The following is a 23,968-nucleotide window of genomic DNA, read 5'->3' on the forward strand; positions in this document are numbered from 1 at the left end:
ATGTTTATGAATGAAAGAAGGGAAATAGATGAAGTATTCTTTAAACAGGGACCTATTTTGAAACACAACTTGCCTGTTGAAATCCTAGGAGATCCTCCTCCACCCAAGGGTGATCCCGTGTTTGAGCTTAAACCATTGCCTGATACTCTTAAATATGCTTATATTGATGAAAAGAAGATATAGCATGTTATTATTATTTCTAACCTTTCAGAGCATGAAGAAGAGAAATTATTGAAAACTCTGAAGAAGCACCATGCTGCTATTGGATATACTCTTGATGATCTTAAGGGTATTAGTCCCACTCTATGTCAACACAAAATAAATTTGGAGAAAGACGCCAAACCAGTTATTGATCACCAACAACGGCTAAATCCTAAGATGAAAGAAGTGGTAACAAAGGAAATATTAAAACTCCTTGAAGCAGGTATAATTTATCCCGTTGCTGATAGTCAGTGGGTAAGTCCTGTCCATTGTGTCCCTATGAAGGGTCGTATTACTATCATTCCTCATGATAAAGATGAATTGATTCCGCAAAGAGTTATTACAGGTTATAGGATGGTGATTGATTTCCGCAAATTAAACAAAGCTACTAAAAAAGATCATTACCCTTTGCCTTTCATTGATCAAATGCTAGAAAGATTATCCAAACATACACATTTTTGCTTTCTAGATGGTTACTCTGGTTTCTCTCAAATACCTGTGTCAACTGATGATCAAGAAAAGACTACTTTTACTTGCCCTTTATGCCTTTTGGTTTATGTAATGCACTGCTACCTTTCAAAGATGCATGATGGCTATATTCTCTGACTTTTGTGAAAAGATTTGTGAAGTTTTCATGGATGATTTCTCTGTTTACGGATCCTGTTTTAATGATTGCTTGAGCAACCATGATCGAGTTTTGCAGAGATGTGAAGAAACTAACCTTGTCTTGAATTGGGAGAAGTGCCACTTTATGGTTAATGAAGGTATTTACTTGGGGCATAAAATTTCTGAAAGAGGTATTGAAGTTGACAAATCTAAAGTTGATGCTATTGAAAGGATGTTGTGTCCCAAGGACATCAAAGGTATAAGAAGTTTCCTTGGTCATGCCGGTTTTTATAGGAGGTTCATTAAGGACTTCTGAAAAATTTCCCGGCCTCTGACTAACCTATTACAAAAAGATATTCCTTTTGTCTTTGATGATGATTGTGTAGAAGCATTTGAAATACTTAAGAAAGCCTTGATTTCTTGCACCTATTGTTCAGCCACTTGATTGGAATTTACCCTTTGAAATCATGTGTGATGCTAGTGACTATGATGTAGGTGCTGTTTTAGGACAAAGTGTTGATAAAAAATTAAATGTTATTCAATATGCTAGTAAAACTCTAGACAATGCCCAGAGAAATTATGCTACTACTGAAAAGGAATTCTTAGCAGTTGTATTTGCTTGTGATAAGTTCAGACCTTATATTGTTGATTCTAAAGTAACTATTCACACTGATCATGCTCCTATTAAATATCTTATGGAAAAGAAAGATGCTAAACCTAGACTTATTAGTTGGGTTCTCCTGCTACAAGAATTTGATTTGCATATTATTGATAGAAAGGGAGCTGAGAATCCCGTTGCAGACAACTTGTCTAGGTTAGAGAATGTTCTTGATGACCCACTACCTATTGATGATAGCTTTCCTGATGAACAATTAGCTGTCATAAATGCTTCTCGCACTGCTCCATGGTATGCTGATTATGCCAATTACATTGTTGTTAAATTTATACTACCTAGTTTCACATGCCAGCAAAAGAGAAAGTTTTTCTATGATTTAAGACATTACTTCTGGGATGACCCACACCTTTATAAAGGAGTAGATGGTGTTATTAGACATTGTATACCTGAGCATTAACAGGAACAGATCCTACGCTAGTGTCACTTCAAAGCTTATGGATGACACCATGCTGGATATAGAACTGCACATAAGGTATTGCAATCCATTTTTTATTGGCCTACTCTCTTCAAGGATGCCCGTAAGTTTGTCTTATCTTGTGATGAATGTCAAAGAATTGGTAATATTAGTAGACGTCAAGAAATTCCATGAATTATTCACTCGTTATTGAACCATTTGATGTTTGGGGCTTCGATTATATGCGACCATTTCCTTCCTCTAATGGGTATACACATATTTTAGTTGTTGTTGATTACGTTACTAAGTGGGTAGAAGCTATTCCAACTAGTAGTGCTGATCATAACACCTCTATTAAGATGCTTAAAGAAGTTATTTTTCCGAGGTTTGGAGTCCCTAGTTATTTAATGACTGATGGTGGTTCACATTTTATTCATGGTGCCTTTCGTAAAATGCTTGCTAAGTATGATGTTAATCATAGAATTGCATCTCCATATCACCCGCAGTCTAGTGGTCAAGTAGAATTGAGTAACAGAGAGCTCAAATTAATTTTGCAGAAGACTGTTAATAGATCTAGAAAGAATTGGTCCAAGAAACTTGATGATGCATTATGGGCTTATAGAACTGCATATAAAAATCCTATGGGTATGTCTCCGTATAAAATGGTTAATGGAAAAGCATGTCACTTACCTCTTGAATTAGAACATAAGGCATATTGGGCCATCAAAGAGCTCAATTATGATTTCAAACTTGCCGGTGAGAAGAGGTTATTTGACATTAGCTCACTTAATGAATGGAGAACCCAGGCCTATGAGAATGCCAAACTGTTTAAAGAAAAAGTTAAAAGATGGCATGACAAAAGGATACAAAAGCATGAGTTTAATGTAGGTGATTATGTGTTGCTATTCAACTCTCGTTTAAGATTTTTTGCAGGCAAACTTCTCTCTAAATGGGAAGGTCCTTACGTTACCGAGGAGGTCTATCGTTCCGGTGCCATAAAAATCAACAACTTCAAAGGCACAAATCCGAAGGTGGTGAACGGTCAAAGAATCAAACATTATATCTCATGTAATCCCATAAATGTTGAAACTAATATTATTGAAACCGTAACCCCTGAGGAATACATAAGAGACACTTTCCAGAATGTTTCAGACTCCGAAAAGGAATAGGTATGTGGTACTGTAACTAAACTGACTCCAAAACAGTTCTAATGGCAATTTTTCTCCGTTTTGGAATATTTAAGAAAATAGGAAAATAAGAAGTAGTCCGGGAAGGACACGAGGCGTCCACGAGGGTGGAGGGCGCACCCCCTCCCTCATGGGCACCTCGTGCACTCTCTGGACTCCGTTTTCTCGCACGATACTTCGTTTGGTCTGCAAAAATTCATTATATAATCTCCCGAAGGTTTTGACCACTGTATCACGCAAATATCTCTTGTTCTTGTTTCGAGCTGTTTATGCTGCAGATTCGGAGAAAGTTGTCTTCTCAAGAGTCAGTCGGGGAGAGTCGGGTGTCTCATCTGACACCGGGACCAAGAGCAAATAGTGATGCTGACCACTTTGGGCCATCAACGGAAGAAGAGATGGAGGTTGACTTGAAAAGGATAGATGCCATGGAAGAGGGTCAAGAAGTTACTTCTCGTTTCCGATCTGGATTCATGATGGGAGAACTACGGAGCTCAGCCATTCCAAACTCGGTCATCCCTTCCAATGTCAGATTTCTTTCTTATGAAAATATGAAAAAGAGTGTTACTTGTTCTCCCGCAGCTATGCAACATCCATGGGTGAAAGGAGCTTTAGCCGTCACGGGCAAGCTCCGAAAAGAAATAATGGGCCTCAAGCAGCAAGTCAACAAGCTCGAAGAGGAGAATGATATCCTGAGGGGTATCATAGACAAGAATATCACATCACCACCCCCGAAGAAAGGGACATAATCACATGGGTATGGGCAGTCCCCTTGGCAACTGCGAAGCTTGGGGGAGTGCCCCGGTATCATATCACCCTCACTTTTATCTTTACCGTTTTTCTTAGTTCGATCCTTTTGATAATATCTTGATCTAGTAGAATAAAGTTTTAGTATGATCTTGTGAGTTTTGTTTTATGATCTTCCTATGTAATCGAGTCTGTGAGCTATATATAATAAAGATTAGTGTTGAGTCAAGGGCTTGATTATTTTGCTATGATCTTAAGGGAATAAAATAAAAGAGAAGAAATAAAGAGATCATATGGATTTTATGGAGAGTAATGAGCTCACATATAAAGAGTATGATGAATAAAAGTTGTTGAGAGTTGACAAACATAGTTTTGGTCATCGTTGCAATTAATAGGAAGTAATAAAGAAAGAGAGCTTTTCGCATATAAATATACTATCTTGGACATCTTTTATAATTGTGAGCACTCATTAAAGTATGATATGCTAAAGAGTTGACATTGGACAAGGAAGACAACGTAATGGGTTATGTTTTCTTACATATGAGATAAATTATATTGTCATGGATCATCCAACATGTTGAGCTTGCCTTTCTCTCTCTTGCTAGCCAATTTCTTTGCACCAAGTAGAGATACTACTTGTGCTTCCAAATATCGCTAAACCTAGTTTTTCCATGAGAGTCCACCATATCTACCTATGGATTGACTAAGATCCATCAAGTAAGTTGTCATCGTTGCAAGCAATAAGAATTGCCCTCTAAATATGTATGACTTATTATTGTGGAGAAAATAAACTTTATACGATCTTGTGCTGTGGAAGAAATAAAAGCGATGGACTGCATAATAAAGGTCCATATCACAAGAGGAAATATAAAGTGACGTTCTTTTGCATTAAGATTTCATGCATCCAAACATAAAAGCACTTGACAACCTCTGCTTCCCTCTGCGAAGGGCCTATCTTTTATTCTTATTTTATACTTCATGCAATGAGTCATGGTGATATTCACCTTTCCTTTTTACATTTTATCCTTTGGCAAGCACAATGTGTTGGAAAGATCCTGATATATATAGCTAATTGTATGTGAGTTTTCATGAACTATTATTGTTGACATTACCCTTGAGGTAAAAAGTTGGGAGGCAAAACTATAGGCCCCTATCTTTCTTTGTGTCCGATTAAAACTTCATACCCATAAATATTGCATGAGTGTTAGCAATTATGAAAGACTAAATGATAGTTGAGTATGTGGACTTGCTGAAAAGCTCTTATATTGACTCTTTCCTATTTTATGATAAATTGCAATTGCCTCAATGACTGAGATTAGAGTTTGTTGGTTCTCAATGAAGTTTATGATTCATACTTGAAATTGTCATTGAATTGTTACTTTAGCATAAGAGATCATATGACAATATATATATATATATATATATATATTGATGTTCTAAGAATGATCATGATGCCCTCATGTCCGTATTTTATTTTATCGACACCTCTATCTCTAAACATGTGGACATATTTTTTGATTTCGGCTTTCGCTTGAGGACAAGCGAGGTCAAAGCTTGGGGGAGTTGATACGTCCATTGTGCATCATGCTTTTCTATCGATAATTATCGCATTATGGGCTGTTATTACGCATTATGTCACAATACTTATGCCTATTCTATTATTTTAAAAGGTTACATGAAGAGGGGGAATGCCGGCAGCTGGAATTCTGGGCTGGAAAAGGAGCAAATATTAGAGACCTATTTTGCACATCTCCAAAAGTCCTAAGACTCCACGGAACATCTTAGAATAAGTAAAGAAAAATCCTCACCAAAGATGAAGGCCAGGGGGCCCACACCCTGCTCACGAGGGTGGGGGCGTGCCCCCTACCTCGTGGGCCCCCTGGTGGCTCTCCGACGTCCATCTTCTCCTATATGAAGTCTTTCGATGAGAAAAAAATCAGGAGGAACTTTTCGGGACGATACTCCGCCCTACACCCTGGGCGCGCCCCCCTGCCTCGTGGGCCCCCTGGTGGCCCTCTGATGCCCATCTTTGGCTATATGGAGTCTTTCGTCGAGGAAAAAATCATAAGCAAGCTTTCGGGAAGAAACTCCACCACCACGAGGTGGAACCTTGGCGGAACCAATCTAGGGCTCCGGCAGAGCTGTTCTGCGGGGGAAACTTCCCTCCGGGAGGGGGAAATCATCACCATCGTCATCACCAACAATCCTCTCATCGGGAGGGGGTCAATCTCCATCAACATCTTCAACAGCACCATCTCATCTCAAACCCTAGTTCATCTCTTGTATCCAATCTTTGTATCCAAACCTCAGATTGGTACATGTGGGTTGCTAGTAGTGTTGATTACTCCTTGTAGTTGATGCTAGTTGGTTTACTTGGTGGAAGATCATATGTTCAGATCCATTATGCATATTAATATCCCTCTGATTATGAACATGAATATGCTTTGTGAGTAGTTACGTTTGTTCGTGAGGACATGGGAGAAGTCTTGCTATAAGTAGTCATGTGAATTTGGTATTCGTTTGATATTTTGATGGGATGTATGTTGTCATCCCTCTAGCGGTGTCATGTGAACGTCGACTACATGACACTTCACCATTGTTTGGGCCTAGAGGGAGGCATTGGGAAGTAATAAGTAGATGATGGGTTGCTAGAGTGACAGAAGCTTAAACCCTAGTTTATGCGTTGCTTCGTAAGGGGCTGATTTGGATCCATATGTTTCATGCTATGGTTAGGTTTACCTTAATACTTCTGTTGTAGTTGCGGATGCTTGCAATGGGGATTAATCATAAGTGGGATGCTTGTCCAAGTAAGGACAATACCCAAGCACCGGTCCAACCACATATCAAATTATCAAAGTGCCGAACGCGAATCATATGAACATGATGAAAACTAGCTTGATCATAATTCCCATGTCTCCTTGGGAGCGCTTTCCTTCATATAAGAGTTTGTCCAGGCTTGTCCTTTGATACAAAAAGGATTAGGGCATCTTGCTACACCTTATTTACTTTAATTACTTGCTACTCGTTACAAATTACCTTATCACAAAACTATCTGTTACCGATAATTTCAGTGCTTGTAGAGAATACCTTACTGAAAACTGCTTATCATTTCCTTCTGCTCCTCGTTGGGTTCGACACTCTTACTTATCGAAAAGGCTACAATAGACCCCCTACACTTGTGGGTCATCAGAGCCACAAAAGTATGAACAATAGCACCAACAGTTTGGCCAGGCGCAAGAGGGACACAGCTCGCTCGGCGGAGGGCTGTTTCACGACGTGGAGGTAGTCGTCATCGTCGTTGTTGTTGTTGTAGAGGTGCGTTAGGTGCAGCCGGTGGTGGTGGTGGAAGCCGCGTGAGCAATTCATTAAAATTGTTATCGAGCTTTGTTCCGAACGTCTTCTCCATGCCATCTATCTTCTCCATGGCCTCTTCAAATCTGTTTAGCACATCTTGCACCTGTTCACTCATCATTTGCTAAAATTTATCATGCAACTCCTTATTCGTCATGTTGTCCCAGTCAGTCTCGTCGGCTTGTGATCCTGCCATGGTTAGAAGCAATAGAAACACACAAGAATATGATCCTACAGACTACTAACAAGAGGTGATGGTGGGTGTCACAAATCCGTGAAGCAAATCTCAAATTCTTACCAGTTCTTACCCAGCAGTAGACGGTGATCAGCAACTGTCGTAGTCAAAACTCTCAAAGCTTGGATAGAGCGATTATGAGGGAGAGTCGAACGCATGACGTAGATGTATGCGGAGCTGGGAAGGCTTAAAATATGGTAGCAAAAAGGGTCAGCAATAATGAATTCAGAGATGCAAAGTTGAATAAACGCTCAACGACGGTACTGTGATGGTCCTTGGCTAGACCGTGCTAGAGACGCGAGCCTGGAACACTAACAAAATCATGGCGCTGCATGTAAACAAGGGAAAAGCACACTCTGGAATTTTTTTCGCTCTGTTTTATTTTGGTGCACCTCTTTTTTTTGCGAAAAATCACTATAATGGCAAGTGTCTCAAAACTCTTCCCACGTCAAACTGACAGGATGGGCACGATTGTTTTTGACTTTTTCGGAAATCAGGGCAGCTACGATGAAAAAGTGTGACAAAAAATCACTATGATGGCACGTGGCTCAAAAGACTCCGAAAAGCCTAAAAATAGGATAGGGAAAAAGATTTGCCTGCGAATTTTTTCCCGAAACCTACTCAGGCAAGGAAACACGAATTGGAAATTAGACGGATCCCGAAAACAAACCTAATATGAAAGGAACTCGGATTGGTGGTGGATATATGGTGGTAGGATATGGCAGCGGTGGTAGTATATGGATACGGATTGCTGGTGTTATATGGATACAGATTGGTGGTTGATGCGGAGCATCCCAAGGTCATCCCCATGGACCTACCATTGTCTCATCAAGTGCCTACCGGACCCATGACTCAATCACGTGCAAGAGCCCTTGAAACCGAGGTGACATCTCTCCTCTCACAATTCCATTTCGATGCACATGAAGCATGGCTACTACCTCATATGGATACTTTGTGCATACTCATCTACAATGGAGAAGCTAAGGAGCAAGGACAAGAAGAAGAGGAAGATGGACAAGAAGACGGAGAAGAAGTAGGGCTGCCGGAAAAGTCCCAGCTACCGAACGACCGGCCGGGACCGGACGTCCGGCGCCTCAAGCTTCAGCCGAGTCCCAGCCAGTGGACGTCCGGTCCAGACCAGACGACCGGTGCCCCGACACCCGAAGCAAACGAGCGGACGTCCGGTCCGGACCGGACGACCGGCGCACCTGCACCTGAACCAAAGTCAGCGGAAGACCGACGTTTCCGGAAGTCCGGCACCCCCAACACAAAGCAGAACCAGCGGACGACCGGAGGACACCGGACGTCTGGCAGCTCCTGAGACTCCGGACGACTGGTCCCTAGCGGACGTCCGGTACCTGTCTATGCACAGTGTTCGGGCCCGCGGCCCATGTACCCCTTCACTTCGCCCCCATTTGCACTTAGACTATAAATAGACCCCCCATTCATCCGATCTAGGGTTAGGATTGGTTTAGCTCATTTGAGAGATAGAGCATTGCTCATCCATATCGGATCTACTCCACGAGAGAGACCGCGGCCCCTCATCGGAGAAGATCCACCTTGGATTCAAGACCCCTTTTCAAGGGAAGATCCCCTTGTGGATTCAAGACCTCCTCACGGAGAAGAACCGGTTACCGTGTATCGTCCCTAGTTGTCCGTGGATTCGTGTATCGTTCTATGTACTCGAGGATCTAGCCCATGTGTGACTTATTCGTGTCGGTTTAGTGGTTTCATCTTGTGTTTCCTTCCGTTCATCCTCGTGTTCTTCGTGTTTCCCCGGGATCCGCTCCTTTCGTGAAAGATCGGGCGATTAGGGTCTCTACCCTACATCATCTTGGTATCATGAGCAAGGTTGATCACGATTTCGGAGCCCCCCTCTTCGTTTTTCTAGCTTGATTTTGTTGTTTTTCGTCCCGATCCGAAAATCCCCACAAAAATAGCCCAAATTTTTTTCTTGTGTTTTGTGAGTTTTGATGATGTTTTGTTGGATTTGATCCATGAATTTGTTGTGTTGCAAGTGGATCTAGCCTTCCCCCACCATCCCCACCTCGAAATCCCTCCCAAAATCCCCAAAATCACCTCCCGGATCTGAAACTTCGTGTTGACCCCGACCACCGGACGACCGTAACTTCACCGTACGTCTGGCGACCCAGGAAGCACCGAACGTCCAACCTTACCGGACGACCGGCGACCGGACATCGGTCCATTCCCGGACGACCGCTACTCTGCCACTGTTTTCGCTCAAATTTTGTTTTGGCTTCTACCACATCATCCGCTACAACACCACCACTTAACCGCTATCTACTCCGACGTTTTTGGTCGCACTTGGTTTTGAGAATTTGAGTTGCGGTACCATATCCTTTTGTGTTTCGGCTATCTAGGTATGGTTCGACATCGACATCACCGCCGCTCATCTTCGCCACTGACGCGTCATCAACAACGACCACCGCGACTACGACTTGGTATTCGTGCCTCCACTTTGACACCATACCGGAAGCAAGACCGGTAACCTCATCTTGGTATTGGACATATCACTCTTGCCATTACATTGATAGCCATCATCGCCTTACTCCTTTGCGTTGCTTACCCATCGAGACTAGCCATTGAGTATTGCCGGCAACGAGACTTGTGCACATTAGTGATCATACTTCCCATAGCATACATACATACATCATTGTTGCCTATATTGGTATCATCTCTTGTGTCACAAAGTTGTCACCGCATTCTCACTTGCTATCTTGGTTCGTCAAGCATTGCAAGAGAAAAGAGATCAAACATCAAAGAGCCAACCAAGCTTTTAAGCAAAGAGGAAAGATAAGCAAAGAGCTTTGAAGAATGAACAATAGCATCATACAACATTAAGATTGTCATACTCGGTCATCTTGGATCATATCATAGCAACACCTTGCATAAAACATATTTGGGATAGAAGTCGTTGCATTTTAGCTAAGTAGGTTGTGCACAAGTTCTTGTATCCGCCTATCGTGCAATCGTGCCAGCGTCTCTCTAGTGTTGTGCAACAAGAGCATTTTTGTGGATACCACATTTTGGCTCATCCTTGGTTGCACAACCCCACTTATCTTTTTGCGCGTGTGTTTCTGTGTACCGTATATGCTTGGTCTACTTGTTACATTGCATCTTGCGAATCTTCTCCAACATTATTGAATCTTGCTTACATTCACATTAAAAATTGTGCCACCATCCTAACCAAGCTCCACCATAAGCTTTTACTTGTGTAGGTGTGAGAACCGACGGGAATTCGTACCAATTGGGCTATTCCCTTGTCCTACATTGGAGTGATCATCGATTCACTTTCAACTTCGGTCAAGGTACATTTTGTATTCGTTCTTCTCTTTCTACCACTCACACTTGTCTTGGAATGATGGATAGGCCAAGTACTTCTACCAACCCACTCTTCATGGAGCAAGACGATGAGATGAACTCCTTCATCACCAAGAGTCACCTCTTTGGTGCACAACGTGCTTTGCATCAAGAGCAACAAGCTATGAGTGAACGCATCGACAACCTTGCCGCCGACTTGCGAGTTTCCGAGCAACGTACAAGGGACTACTTCGACCACAAGCTCGACGATCACAAGCAAGAGAATGACGCAAGGATGGACGAGATTCGCGCTTTGTTGCTCAATCGCTCTTCTTCCACTTCAAGAAGGAGCCGTTCCTGTCGCCATTCCGACTTTACCCTCTCTGGCTCAAGTACACTGACATCGAGCACTCTTCGTCGAGCCGCGCGCACCGACCGTCAAGCAAACCTCAATCCGCTTCGGGACACCGACTCTCAAGGCGCCAACGACGTCAAGCCGAAGAAGCCTTTGCGCTAGCTCGAGAACGACAACAACAGCGCCAACATGAAGAGGAAGAACGCGCGCGTCAACACCAAAATGCACAAAATGCCGAGGCTCAATGTCAAGAACAATAACTCTGTGACGCTCAAGCACTTGAGGCGCAACAAGCTCAACGTGATGCGAGTTGAGCCATTGCCGACCGAGGCCGACAAGCACGTGAACAAGAGGAAGCACTTTGCGAAGAACTTCATGAATGACGATTTCAAGCTCGTCTGCATCGTCTAGTTCCCCCTCGAGCTCGATGCGTTCCTCCACAAGCTCGCCAAGACAATCAAGTTCATCAAGAGCATGCAAACAATGGGAATCCTCCACGACAAGAGTAACACGAAGTTGACAACCCTCCGTGTCAAGAGCACCACGAGTTGGACAATCATCTACAACATGGGCGTTGAAAGTTCACCATGCCCAAGTTCAACGGAAGCAACAACCCCGAAGAATACCTTTCATGGGCATTGAAAGTTGACAAGATCTTCCGTTTGCACAATTATGAAGAAGAGAAGAAGATCGCGATGGCATCCCTTGAGTTCCAAGACTATGTCCTCATCTGGTGGGAACAAGTCATTGAACGCCGCGAGGCAAGAGGTGATCCACCCATCACTACTTGGGCACAAATGAAGGATGTCATGAGAGCACGCTTCGTGCCTACCTACTACAACCGCGATCTCTTCAAGAAACTCCAACAACTCAAGGAAGGAACCAAGAGCGTTGAAGAATACTACAAGGATATGCATATTGCAATGATAAGAGCTAATGTGACGGAAGATGATGAGCAAACTATGGCACGTTTCTTGAATGGACTCAATCATCCTATCACTAAGATCGCCGACTTCCAACCATAATCAAATCGCATCGAGCTCGTGCACCAAGCTACCAAAGCGGAACGCCAAGTGCAAGATGATTTCAAGTATGCCAAGTTGTCATCCAAGTCCTACGGTTCTCCAATAACCAAGCTTCAGCGACCTCAACACCGACTGCTAGACCGTCTACTTCCAACATCGACAAGTCGACTTCCAAGAAAGCTTTGCCTATTACAAGCAACTTCAAGCCGAGAGCTTCATCATCATCAACCCCTACTGATGAGACCGTCAAGACGAGTTCCCTCAAGTGTTTCACTTGCGGAGGCCGAGGCCACAAGTCCTATGAGTGCACCAACAAGCGCACCACGATCTTCAACAACGATGGCACTTATGATTCCATGAGCGAAGGAGAAATGGAAGCCCTTGAGCAATTCGCCATGCACCACCAAGTGAACAATGAAGAAGAACAAGTCTTTTGTGATGAAGACTCAAGTCCTGCACTTGTTGTCTCCAAAGTCTTGACTCCAACATCACCAAGAAGAAGACCAAAGATGCACCATATTCCACACCATGGCCGGCATCAATGGACGATCCGTCAAGGTCATCATCGATGGAGGGAGTTGTCACAATCTCGCAAGTGAAGAACTTCGCTCCAAGCTCCAATTGCCCAAGTCGAATCATCCACATCCATACAAAGTGCAATGGCTTAGTGACTCCGGCACTATCCAAGTCGAGCACCGAGTACAAGTCTCCTTCAAAATCGGCGCCTACGAAGAGACCTTGGAGTGCGACGTCATCCCAATGACCGTTTGCCATCTTCTCCTTGGATGGCCATGGCAACTCGATAGAGGTGTTGTCCACAATGGGCGTACAAACCACTATAGCTTCAAAATGCAAGGAAAGGAGTTTGTGTTACGACCTATGTCTCCAAGCCAAGTGATCGCCGATAATCAAGCCACCCATCATGGAGAGAATGGTGAGAGAGTGAGCCACCAAAAAGAGAGTGAGCGCCACAAGCCCAAATTGAGTGCCTCCACGATGAGCGAAAACAAGAACCTAGTTCTATTTGCCACCAAACGTGAGATGAGAGAAGTGTGTGAGAACCCATCTAGTGTCCTACACTTCGTCCTCGTGTGCAAGGACAACACACCACAAACTAACACTTCTCACACTCTTCCTCTAGTGTTGTCTTCTCTTTTGCAGGAATTTCAAGATGTTTTCCCCAATGAGCTACCTCCGGGACTACCTCCACTACGAGGCATTGAGCACCGCATCGACCTCATCCCCGGAGCACCGCTTCCGAACAAAGCTCCATACCATGTCAACCCCAAAGAAACCAAAGAAATTCAAAGGCAAGTAAAGCATCTCATAGACCATGGACATGTCGTGAAAGTTTGAGCCCTTGTGCCGTACCGGTCATTCTTGTGCCAAAACGTGATGGTAGCTTTCGCATGTGCTCCGATTGTAGACCTATCAATTCTATCACCGTTCATTATAGGTATCCCATTCCACGCCTAGATGATATGCTAGATGAGCTTTGTGGTGCCACTATATTTTCCAAAATTGATCTTAAGAGTGGTTACTATCAAATCCGCATACAAGAGGGTGACGAATGGAAAATCGCATTCAAAACCAAGTTTGGTTTGTATGAGTGGTTAGTCATGCCTATGGGTCTCTCGGAAGCACCGGGCACTTTTATGCGCCTTATGAATCATGTCTTTCGCCCTTACATTGGTATATTTGTCGTGGTTTACTTCAATGACATTCTTGTGTTTAGCAAATCTATCCAAGAGCATGTCACCCATGTCCGCACCGTTTTGCAAACTCTTAGGAAAGAGCGTCTCTATGCTAACATGGAGAAATGCCTTTTTGGTGTTGATAAGCTCGTTTTCTTGGGTTCTATGATCTCTTCTAAGGGTGTTCATGGAGATGAGTCCAAGTTCAATGCTATTAAGACTTGGCCGCAACCAACCAACTTGCATCAAGTGCGTAGTTTTCTTGGTCTTGCGGGTTTCTATCGTCGCTTTGTGAAGGATTTTAGCACCATTGCTTTGCCTTTGGATGCTTTGATCAAGAAGAATGCGCCGTTTATTTGGGGACCATCCCAAGATACCGCATTCAATGAGCTTAAGAATATGCTAACTCATGCTCCCGTGCTTGCTTTACCCAACTTCGACAAGCCTTTTGAGATTCATTGCGATGCTAGCGGTAATGGCATAGGAGGTGTGTTAACGCAAGAGAAGCGCCCCATAGCTTACTTTAGAGAGAAACTTTCCGGAGCGCAACTCAACTATCCCGTCTATGACAAAGAGATATATGCTTTAGTCCGTGTTTTACATGAATGGGAACATTACCTTCGTCCCCATGAGTTTATCATTCATACCGATCATGAGACCCCCAAGTATCTCAAGGGTCAAACTAAGTTGAACAAGTGTCATGCTAAATGGAGTGAATTCATTGAGTCTTTTCCCTATGTCATCAAGTACATCAAGGGTAAAGAAAACATCGTCGCAGATGCTCTTTCCCGCATATGCATGCTAGTCACGCAACTTGAGTTAGATGTCATTGGCTTCGAGCATATCAAAGAATTGTATGCGCATGATGAAACTTTTGCCACTCCTTATGCCAAGTGTTTGTCGTATACATCGTGGGAACGCTATTACATCAAAGACGGCTACCTTATGAGAGCTAACAAACTTTGCATCCCCAAGTCGTCCCTTCGTTTATTGCTTTTGCAGGAATCGCATGGAGGAGGATTAATGGGACACTTTGGATGCGATAAGATGTTCGCCACACTCTCGAAGAGCTACTTTTGGCCAAAGATGTTTCGGGACGTCAATCGTTTCACCAACCGGTGTTCTACATGCCACAAAGCTAAGTGCAAAGCTCAATCTCGTGTTCTCTATATGCCTTTACCAATTCCATACCAACCTTGGGAGGACATAAGCATGGACTTTGTACTTGGTTTGCCAAAAACTCGCAATGGGAAAGATTCTATATTTGTCATTGTGGACCGTTTCTCCAAAATGGCACATTTTATTCCTTGTCACAAGATAGACGATGCTTCACATGTTGCTAATCTCTTTTGTAGGGAAATATTGCGTCTCCATGGTGTGCCAAAGACAATTGTCTCGGACCGCGACGTCAAGTTCCTTAGCTACTTTTGGAAGACCCTATGCGCCAAGCTCGGAGTCAAGCTACTCTTCTCCACGGCGTACCATCCTCAAACCGACGGCCAAACGGAGGTGACAAACCGCACACTCTCCGCTCTACTTCGAGTACTCATCAAGAAGAACATCAAGGAGTGGGAGGAGTGCCTACCTATCGCCAAGTTCGCCTACAACCGAGCACGACACTCAACAACTGGCAAGTCTCCTTTCGAGGTCGTTTACGGATTCACCCCATTGTCACCATTGGACATTCTTCCTCTACCACTCCAAGAGCGCATCAATTTGGACGCAAGTGCGCGTGTGACACATCTCAAGAAGATGCATGAAGATACAAGAAACACCATCAAGCGCCAAGTTCAACGCCTTGCGACCAAGCTCAACTTCAACAAGCAACCTATGGTCTTCAAAATTGATGATCGATTGTGGCTACACCTTCACAAGGACCGCTTCCCACAAGAAGGCAAATCCAAGCTTTGACCACGAGCAGATGGACCCTTTAAGGTGCTTGCACGCTACAACGACAACGCTTACAAGATCGACCTCCCGCGCGACAAGTACAACGTGAGCGACAGCTTCAACTTCAAAGATCTCTCTCCCTTCCATGGTGATGAAGATTTTTATCCAATGACGGATCTTCCCCAAGGGAGGGGAGATGATGCGGAGCATCCCAAGGTCATCCCCATGGACCTACCATCGTCTCATCAAGTGCCTACCGGACCCATGACTCGATCACGTGCAAGAGCCCTTGAAACCGAGGTGACATCTCTCTTCTCACAATTCCACTTCGATGCACATGAAGCATGGCTACTACCTCATATGGATACTTTGTGCATACTCAGGTACAATGGACAAGCTAAGGAGCAAGGACAAGAATAAGAGGAAGATGGGTGAGAAGACGGAGAAGAAGAAGGGCTGCCGGAAAAGTCCCAGCCACCGGACGACCGGCCGGGACCGGACGTCCGGCGCCTGAAGCTTTAGCCGAGTCCCTGCCAGCGGACGTCCGGTCCTGACCGGACGACCGGTGCCCCGACACCCGAAGCAAACAAGCGGACGTCCGGTCCGGACCGGACGACCGGCGCACTTGCACCCGAACCAAAGTCAGCGGAAGACCGACGTTTCCAGATGTTTGGCACCCCCATCACAGAGCGGAACCAGCGGACGACTGGAGGACACCGGACATTCGGCAGCTCCTGAGACACCGGACGACCGGTCCCCAGCGGACGTCCGGTACCTGTCTGCGCACAGTGTTCGGGCCCGAGGCCCATGTACCCCTTCACTTCGCCCCCATTTGCACTTAGACTATAAATAGACCCCACATTCATCCTAGCTAGGGTTAGGATTGGTTTAGGTCATTTGAGAGATAGAGCATTGCTCATCCATATCGGATCTACTCCATGAGAGAGACCGCGGCCCCTCTTCGGAGAGGATCCACCTTGGATTCAAGACCCCTTTTCAAGGGAAGATCCCCTTGTGGATTCAAGACCTCCTCACGGAGAAGAACCGGTTACCGTGTATCATCCCTAGTTGTCCGTGGATTCGTGTATCATTCTATGTACTCAAGGATGTAGCCCATGTGTGACTTATTCGTGTCGGTTTAGTGGTTTCATCTTGTGTTTTCCTTCCGTTCATCCTCGTGTTCTTCATGTTTTCCCCGGGATCCGCTCCTTTCGTGAAAGATCGGGAGATTAGGGTCTCTACCATATATCAGTGGTGGTATATGGATACATATTGGTGGTGGTATATGGCAGGGGCGATGATGATGGTGCGGCGGCGGCGTGACAACTTATGACCAGAACCCGAAACTCTAAAAGACTAGACGCTAAGACCAGCAACTAGACACGACGATGCAACCGCAAATTCAACAAAGCAAAATACTGAAAAGACTATGCAAAGGCTCAGACTGGTTCGGATATGATGAACTAACCCTAATTTTTTTAGCTTTTTCATGGACTGTAGGTATGAAGAACAGACTCGATCTAAACTATGAATGTAACACCCTCGATGCGACTATAGCTCCCACGTGTCGAGGCACGACTTAGAGACATAATCACATTGAAGGCATATGTCGCAAGTTAGGCAATCTTCACAACATCCCATGTAATATAAATAATAAAGGGGAGATAGCAATAGTTGGCTTACACTCGCCACGTTAATCAAGTACATAAATAACATTACATCATCCAAACACTCATGGCCCGACTACGGCGCCAAAATAAAAGAGAACCCAACATGCGACACGGTCCCGTTCACCCCCAACTGGGAACCTCTACTGATCATCGGGAAAGGAAACATAGTAACATTGAGAGTCTTCGTCGAACTCCCACTTGAGCTCATACGCGTCTCCTGGAGCGGAATCATCAGGCCCTGCATCTGGTGTAATAGTAATCTGTGAGCCACAGGGACTCAGCAATCTCGCACCCTCGCGATAAGACTATTTAAGCTTATAGGTAAGGCAAGGTAAATATAGGTGGAGCTGCAGCAAGCGACTAGCAAATATGGTGGCTAACTTATTCGCAAAAGAGAGCGGGAAGAGGAGGAAAAGCACGAGCGAGAAACTAGAGAGCAACCTGCGCAAACATTACTCCAACACCGTGTCCACTTCCCGGACTCCGCCGAGAAGAGGCCATCACAGTAACACACTCAAGAGAAAATAAGAAGAGTCAGGTAAGATCCTGGGAAAAGACCTGTGGGTTAGGGCCCACTCAAGAGAAAACACCGTTAGAATGATTAAAAAGAGAGATTTCACCGGTTGAATTAAAAGGCTTGAATGAGATAACATCCTCAAAATAGCTTGAACGGATTAAGAGTGGAAACATGAATCTTCGAGATATCTTGAGCACTCCGGAACAATTGAACAGCGAGAAGTGAATGATTAAGAATTGCACCGGCATGAGAAGGTATTTGCAACAAGGAAAGGATATAATTGGCAAAGCTTGAATTGAATTCAGCGGATAAAAGAGAATGAAGAATGATGAACTAGAAGCTCCGTTAGCATCTTCCTGAGAATCATCGGATAAGAACATTGACGGAAAAGAATGGAGAGACTTCACATCAATAAGATGGATACTCGATTAAGAAATCTAAGTCCTTGAAGAAAACAAGGGAGGGAGGGCGGGAAAACAAAGGCAACTTGGGAAGTATGAAACAAACACCGTTGAGGAGAACTGATAATTGATCTTACTGAAGTTGAAATGATTGGATCCACTTGAAGAGAAACACAACGGTGAAAAAGGATTGACAAAACAATCTCGATTATCATGAAGGGTTGGTATTCACATCGGAGTATGAGAACACCATTTGGGAAAGGTATGGAATCAACACTTGACTTCGAAGCAACCCGAATACCACAACTCAAAACAAAACAAAGGATTGGCTTGCATAATAAGCCGGAACAAACATATGATAGAGATTTCGTCCGAAGTTTTCGTGGTGGGGCCTACACGGGCTCGATCGTACAGCACCATCATGTACAAGGAAGTGCACATGACATACGAAGCGTCCCCGAGTCGGCATAGCCAAGGACTCTTTAAGACACAACGAGACCACTGTAAAACCGATCGTGGATAGGCGGACCACTAGACGCCGAACCCCAATTTCATATCATACATCTGTCGGAAAGATATCCTAAGAACTACTTGAATTCCCACCTATGAAACTCCCGAAATTTTCCGGTTATGCAATCAGGTGTTGGGGATACAGGGGAAGCATAATATCTCACCCAAACTAACAAATCCTACATCCAGCTGTATCCATCCATTAACACATAACCAAGAAACCTTCGGAAATCATCTACCTCAACCTTCGAAAAGCATCCGTTATACAAGTTATGGCGATACTCCCGAACTCCCGCCCCAGTACTGGGTGGCATCGAGGTTATCTCACCAACGAACTGCATAAAAGAGATTTTCGATGTCGGCGTACTAAACACGGGTATTCCAGAACTGCAACGATAAAATTATGATGACAACACCTCAGAGCTCAACTCCCCGGGACACTTCCACTAAACCCCTGACAGGAGGCACCAAGACAATGTTCTCATCATAAAACCATCGGAACGATTCCAAGATACCCGCGTGATCCTAAAAAAAATTAGTGAAATTTGAGAAGAGAAGATTCAAAACTCTACGTCAGAACGCCTTACCGGAGCGATGAGGAGACTGGGAAGTAAAAAGAATTCCTAATCTCTCTGATATATAATTCCTAAAGACTCAAACATTTTTCTAGACACAACTCGGCCGCTAAAAACGATCAAGCAATGGGGCTCCTAAGGTCAGGGAAGGCTCTGATACCAACTTGTAACACCCTCGATGCGACTATAGCTCCGACGTGTCGAGGCACGACTTAGAGACATAATCGCATTGAAGGCATATGTCGCAAGTTAGGCAATCTTCACAACATCCCATGTAATATAAATAATAAAGGGGAGATTGCAATAGTTAGCTTACACTCGCCACGTCAATCAAGTACATAAATAACATTACATCATCCAAACACTCATGGCCCGACTACGGCGCCAAAATAAAAGAGAACCCAACATGCGACACGGTCCCGTTCACCCCCAACTGGGAACCACTACTGATCATCGGGAAAGGAAACATAGTAACATTGAGAGTCTTCGTCGAACTCCCACTTGAGCTCATACGCATCTCCTGGAGCAGAATCATCAGGCCCTACATCTGGTGTAATAATAATCTGTGAGCCACAGGGACTCAGCAATCTCGCACCCTCGCGATCAAGACTATTTAAGCTTATAGGTAAGGCAAGGTAAATATAGGTGGAGCTGCAGCAAGCGACTAGCAAATATGGTGGCTAACTTATTCGCAAAAGAGAGCGGGAAGAGGAGGCAAAGCCCGAGCGAGAAACTAGAGAGCAACCTGCGCAAACATTACTCCAACACCTTGTCCACTTCCCGGACTCCGCCGAGAAGAGGCCATCACGGTAACACACTCACTTGATTCATTTTAATTAAATTAAGGTTCAAGTTATCTACAACCGGACATTAACAAATTCCCATCTGCCCGTAACCGAGGGCACGGCTTTCGAAAGTTCAAATCCCTGCAGGGGAGTCCCAACTTAGCCCATGACAAGCTCTCACGGTCAACGAAGGAATAGACCTCCTCCCAAGACGTTCCGATCAGACTCGGTATCTCAGTAACTCAAGACACTTCGACAGGTTAAAACAAGACCAGCAACACCGCCCGAATGTGCCGACAAAAAGCCGATAGGAGCTGCACATATCTCTTTCTCAGGGCACACTCAGATGAGCGCTCCATACAACTAAAACCAAACCTCGAGTTTCCCCGAGGGGGCGCTGCACAAGACTCTAGTTTGGACCAACACTCAGAGGAGCACTGGCCCGGGGGGGGGTTAAAATAAGATGACCCACGGGCTCCGGAAACCCGAGGGAAAAAGAGGCTAGGTGGCAAAGGGTAAGACCAATGTTGGGCATTGCTGGAAAAGCTTTAATCAAGGCGAAATATCAAGGGGTTCCCATTATAACCCAACCGCGTAAGGAACACAAAATCCGGGAACATAACACCGATATGACGGAAAACTAGGGCGGCAAGAGTGGAACAAAACACTAAGTGAGAGGCCGAGCCTTCCACCCCTTACCAAGTATATAGATGCATTAAGATAACATAGCAATATAATGATATCCCCAACAAGTAAAATATATGTTCCAACCAGGAACGGCCTCCAATCTTCACCTGCAACTAGCAACGCTATAAGAGGGGCTAAGCAAAGCGGTAACATAGCCAATCAACGGTTTGCTAGGACATTGGTGGGTTAGAGGTTTGACTTGGCAATTTGGGAGGCTTGCAAGCAAGTGGTAGGCATCGTAGCAATGGCATAGCAAAAGAGCGAGCAAACTAGCATAGCAAAGATAGTAGTGATTTCGAGGGTATGATCATCTTGCCTCCACAGTTGTCAGAATTGACTGGATCCTCGAAAGCAAACTCAACGGGCTCCTCATTAGCGAACACGTCTCCCGGATCTACCCAAACAAGACAAACAAGCAACAAGGATACAATCAACCACGTGCAAGGCCAAGCAATATGATGCAATGATGATATGCTATGCGGGAGTCGATGCGGGATGCAAAATGCGAGATATGACAGGAAATGCATGAACCTGGCCTCAACTTGGAAAACCAAGTGTGCCACTGGAAAGATGAGACGAAATCGCTTGAAAACGATATAAAGAACGCCGGAATCGGAGTTACGGTTTGGAAATGGCAAGTGATTCAAAAATGACACCGGCCTGCGATTTACAGCAAGTAGGCATCTAAATGCAACGAAATGAACATGCTACAGCCACCAAATATGAGAACAAAATACATGGCAGGGATACACACAAGATGCTTAACAAAAGTCTAGCACTGAGCTACGGCCAATTCATCCATTAACAGGTTCAAACAAGCATGGCAAAAATGCATATGATGAACATATCTCAGACTTAGTGAAATTAACACTCGCCTGGAATTTCAGATCAGGTAGCCCTCTTCGGAGCAACAAAACTACATGCTACAGGACCTGAACATAACAAAGTAAAGCATGGCATGGAGCTACTCAAAGAGCTTAACAAAAGTCCCTTAGTGACCTTGAGCCAAAAGGGATCAGAAAATACAATTGCAAGCAAGTGAACATAGCAAAAACATAATCAGTTTTCAGACTTGGTGAAAACTGGCACAAGCTGAAATATAACTCAAGTAGGCATGTTTACGAGATCGATGCACTCACTACGGTGCAAGTCATGGCAAGAAAAGCATACCTCCATCAAGAAGGCACAAAATGCAAGCTAGATATGGCAAGAACGATGGCATAGAATGCACGGATCAACTACAGCATCACCGGCAAAACTGCAAACAAGTTGACAATCTGCCCAGATTCACAAAGTAGCAAAAGTAGAGCTTGATTGACTCAAGCTAGGGTGCTCCATAATTGCAAACAAAGACATGGATGGATAGAGCACTACAAGACTAACAAGACTCTCTTACTGATCATCCTCAAATGAGGCACAGATCACTAGGAAACAACAAGAACATATGGCATCATGAGATAAACAGCTCCAGGACTTAGTGAAATTCCTAAGTCCCTGAAAACAGACTTAGCAAGTGCACCACTTTGCAAGCTTGCACAAGTCACCACACACATCACAAAAATACATGGGTTGCACCTCTGGAAAGATGACAAAACCCTTAACAAAACACATGTAGAGCAATAGGGCATAGCATGCACACATTAATCATGGCAAAAATGACAAAAACCTAAACGGAGTAGCAGATCTGACAATTAACTCAAGTAGCCCTCTTCTAACAGCATTTCGGGCATCAAGATGAACTCAAATAAAAATGATGCAATGGAATGAAATGATGTACTCTCTGAGATGAACATTTTGATATGATATATGCATGAATCGGAGCGACGGATGCAAAGTTACAGAGCTACGAACAGAGGCACTTGGATCTGAGAATTTCGGGACTTAGTGAAATTATACCTCCGCGAAAGTCAACGCGGGACGGAGGGATCCGGGACGGAGCGGGTCAGATCTGAGACGGGACGTTTGGTTGGAGGGATGGGTGGATCTGATCCATCTTCTCCGGATCTGACCGGAGAGGAGCTCCGGCGAGGTTGGAACTCCGGCGAGGTGGTGCAGATGGCCGGATCCGGTGATCGGCGGCCGGATTGCGGCGCGGGTAACGCGAAGCGGCGGAGAGGGAGGCGGGACCGGCGCGGGCGTGGCCGGTGGACGGGGCGGCATACGCCGGTGGCAGAGCGACGCGGGGGCGCGCGGCGTGCTTGTCGCCGGCGGGAGGAGCAGGGCGCCGGCGTGCTGGGTGGCGGCCGCGGCAACGCCGGAGAGGCGGCGGCGGAGACGGGCGGCGTGCGGGCGCGGGAGTGCGGCGGCAGCGGATCTGACGAGTTCCGGCGACGGGGCGGCGGGGTCGCGGCCTCCGGCGAGGTTCGGGTGGCCGGCGGGAGGCGCGGAGGCGGCGGAGAAAGGGCGGCGAGGTGCGAGGTGACAGCGCGGAGGGCGGGCCCGACGCGGCCCGGTTCGGCCCCGGGGCGGGCCGGATCTGGGCCCCGGGCGGCGGCGGCGATGTGGGGTGCTGGCGGCGGTGACGTGGCGCCCCGCGGTTGGCTCGGGCGGGCGGCGATGCTGATGTGTCGCGACGTGATTCGTCGGAGTGAGGTGGAGGGCGTGGCTGGACATGTCCGGCAGCGCGGGATGAAATTTCTGGCGGCGCACGGAGGAGTTTTAGGGTTTCATTCGTGAATATTTCGGAGGGGAACACATATATATAGGTAGAGGGAGCTAGGAGAGTCCAAATGAGGTGCGGTTTGCGGCCACACGATCGTGATCGAACGACCGAGATGATGGAAGAGGTTTAGGTGGGTTTTGGGCCAACTTGGAAGGGTGTTGGGCTGCAATACACACGAGGCCTTTTCGGTCCCTCGGTTAACCGTTGGAGTATCAAACGAAGTCCAAATGATACAAAACTTGACAGGTGGTCTACCGGTAGTAAACCAAGGCCGCTTGGCAAGTCTCGGTCCAATCCGGAAATGTTTAATCTCCACACACAAGAAGAAGGTAGAAATGACCACCGGAGGAGAACAAAGCGCCGGATTGCAAAACGGACAACGAGGAAAATGCTCAGATGCATGAGACGAACACGTATGCAAATGAAATGCACATGATGACATGATATGCAATGCATGACACGCAATCAATGACAACGCAACA

This window comes from Triticum aestivum, chromosome 7A, assembly GCF_018294505.1.
Source record: "Triticum aestivum cultivar Chinese Spring chromosome 7A, IWGSC CS RefSeq v2.1, whole genome shotgun sequence".
NCBI classification, from domain to species: domain Eukaryota; kingdom Viridiplantae; phylum Streptophyta; class Magnoliopsida; order Poales; family Poaceae; genus Triticum; species Triticum aestivum.